This window comes from Sinocyclocheilus anshuiensis, unplaced genomic scaffold, assembly GCF_001515605.1.
Source record: "Sinocyclocheilus anshuiensis isolate Anshui unplaced genomic scaffold, SAMN03320099.WGS_v1.1 scaffold459, whole genome shotgun sequence".
Classification (NCBI taxonomy): Eukaryota; Metazoa; Chordata; class Actinopteri; order Cypriniformes; family Cyprinidae; genus Sinocyclocheilus; species Sinocyclocheilus anshuiensis.
In genome coordinates this window covers 98,316-101,067 of record NW_015548216.1, presented here as the reverse complement: position 1 = coordinate 101,067, position 2,752 = coordinate 98,316, and positions in this window count along the sequence as shown.

The window sequence follows — 2,752 nt, the reverse complement described above, 5'->3', positions numbered from 1 at the left end:
GCCCTCCAGCAGAGCGCTTTGCGCCCATTAGTTGACTGTAGAGGACTTGGCGGGGCAGGCGATGTTCAGGCATGCGTATGGTGTGCCCTAGCCAACGCAGATGTTTTTGGGCCACTGCTGCTTCCATGCAGATTGAGTCAGTATTGCTAAGGATGACTGTGTGGGGAATTCGAGCTTCCCAGGACAAATTGAGGATCTTCTGTAGGCAGCGGATATGGAAGGCCTCTAGGTTAATAATGTGCTGGCGGTATGGGGTCCATGACTCTGCCCCATAAAGCAGAGTGGAGAGACATACCGCATTGTAAACAGCGACCTTGGTACTGACCTTCAGGTTATGGTTTTCAAAAACCCTGCTGCGTGGGCGTCCAAAAGATGATGAGGCTTTATTTATTCGGGTGTGTATTTCTGTGTCAAGGGAGCAACATGAGGACAAGGTGGAGCTGAGGTAGGTGAAGTGGTCCACTGTTTTACGTGGAACACCATTTATGTGAAAACTGGGGGGTATGGAGGCGGGGGTAGAGAGATAGGACATAACCTCGGTTTTTTGAGTGTTAACCTGTAGACCAAAAGATTGGTACAGACTAGATATTGTATTTAGAGCATGCTGCCTAGAGTCCGGGCTGTGGGCCAAAATGGCACAGTCATCAGCATACTGAAGCTCACAGATTTGGCGGGACTTTATCTTTCTGTGGGGCCTGGAGTCGACGGATGTTAAAGAGGCTACCGTCAAGTCGATATTCCACATGGACACCGTCTTCATGCCCCATGACACGATGGAAGAGGCAGGTGATGGCAGAGAGGAGGATGTTAAAGAGCACCGGAGCCAAGACACAGCCTTGCTTCACCCCAACGTTTACCTCGAAAGACTCAGACTGGAGTTCTCCCGTGAGTACTCTGGCTTGCATCCCATCATGCAGCTGCTGTAGGATGCTAAGAAACTTGGGTGGTACCCCAAGTTTGGAGAGGTTTCTCCAGAGCACCTCACGGTTGATGGTGTCAAAAGCTTTGCTGAGGTCGATGAAGGCTACATGAAGGTCTTTGTGCTGTTCACACACACACACACACACACACACACACACACACACACACTCACACACGCACACTTTTTAACTCTTATGAGAGATCATGGCTCTTCATAACAGCATAATTCATCATTCACTTCAATTAGCATGTATATTTTTCTTTTCACATTGATACTGCAAATTACCCAAATATTTAACTTACAATCGGTTTCACCAGCCAGTCAGATTCCTTAACAGTCAATCTATTAAACAAAAGAAGAAGAAAGAGAGAGAGAATGTATATTTATTTGGGGGTTAAAGACCATTAATATTACAATTAATAACAATAACAATTAATCAGTAATAACCACTAATATTATTGATTTAATGCACTTTCAGACACATCAGATAGAGTAACAGTTGATCTGAATAATGACTCTATTGTGATCTGTAGAGCTGAGCAGCTGAATTAGTTTCAGAATTACTGACTTTTACAACATGCACAGGACTGTGAGTCATTTACTGTTCAGTCGTTCTCTTATTATTCAGACTGGGAGTGTACACTGGAAATTGAATTGAGTTGAACAAGGATTAGGTTTGATTTTGGCATTGGTGGGGACATAACAGCAGACATTTAATTGTTTGATCAAAATGATTGCTATGGTAGTGTCTGATATTGGTAGGATCATGTCAGAGCGTGTCTACTAAACTCTACAGCCTTGAACATCATAACTAGCGATGACCGACTTTGGAAACTGTAGTTCTCTCCTTAAATATGACGAGCTCAAACAACAGATTAATGAGTTCATCCTAATTTCACACAAAGCGTATGAATGTAATTCTAATATAAGTCAGACACTGAAGAGGGTTTCTTCTGAAGAAGATTCATTCACTTGTTTGCCAAAGAACCACACAGAGACATTTGCTCAGATTTATTTAATGTTCATCATTTTTTAAGTGACTTTTCTTTCTGTTTTAAAGATGTTTTCTTTGGATTGTTTGACTACTCAAAAGAGAATATAGGAAAATATTACTTTTGTGTTTCCTGCTAAATTTCACATACAGAAACAAAAATGTACTGCCTCTAAATCTCTATTTTCTTAATTAAAGCTGATCTAGACGAGTATATGGAAACTATCCAAAACTCTGTTCATCCTAAAGCAGTGAAAACTGCATCTCTATATTCATCCTATGTGTTGTGTACACTTAAGGTGTAAATTTATTACTTTTTTATTTTTGTGAACCTGCCAACACATCCCTATGAATAGTAACCATGGTTTTACTACAAAAAAAACCCTGATTATTTAAACCATGGTAACCACAATTATCAATGGTTTTGCTACACTAATCATAGTTTAACCATGGTATCTGTAGTAAAACTGTGGTTATACAAAATAAAAAATCTATGGTTACTACACTTTTATAATAAAACCATGGTTAGCCTAATTTACGTATGGGATTTGTATCTGTGTATACTTTATTTTTTTCTTTCTAACTGCACTGCCTTAAAGGTCACATATTATACATCTTTCTGGAGTTTTATTTTAGGTTTTGATGTCCGTAAGAATATATATTTGCGGTATGTACCAAAAACCATCTCAATATATTTTTACAGCTCCTCTCTCAGGAGCTCTGCTGAGAACAGGTCGATTTTGGCCCGTCTAATTAATATTCATGAGCCTCTCTTCTGATTGGCCTGTTGTTTTCTGAGTGACGCACGGCCAGGCCAACCACAGGTAACTATCGTCTAA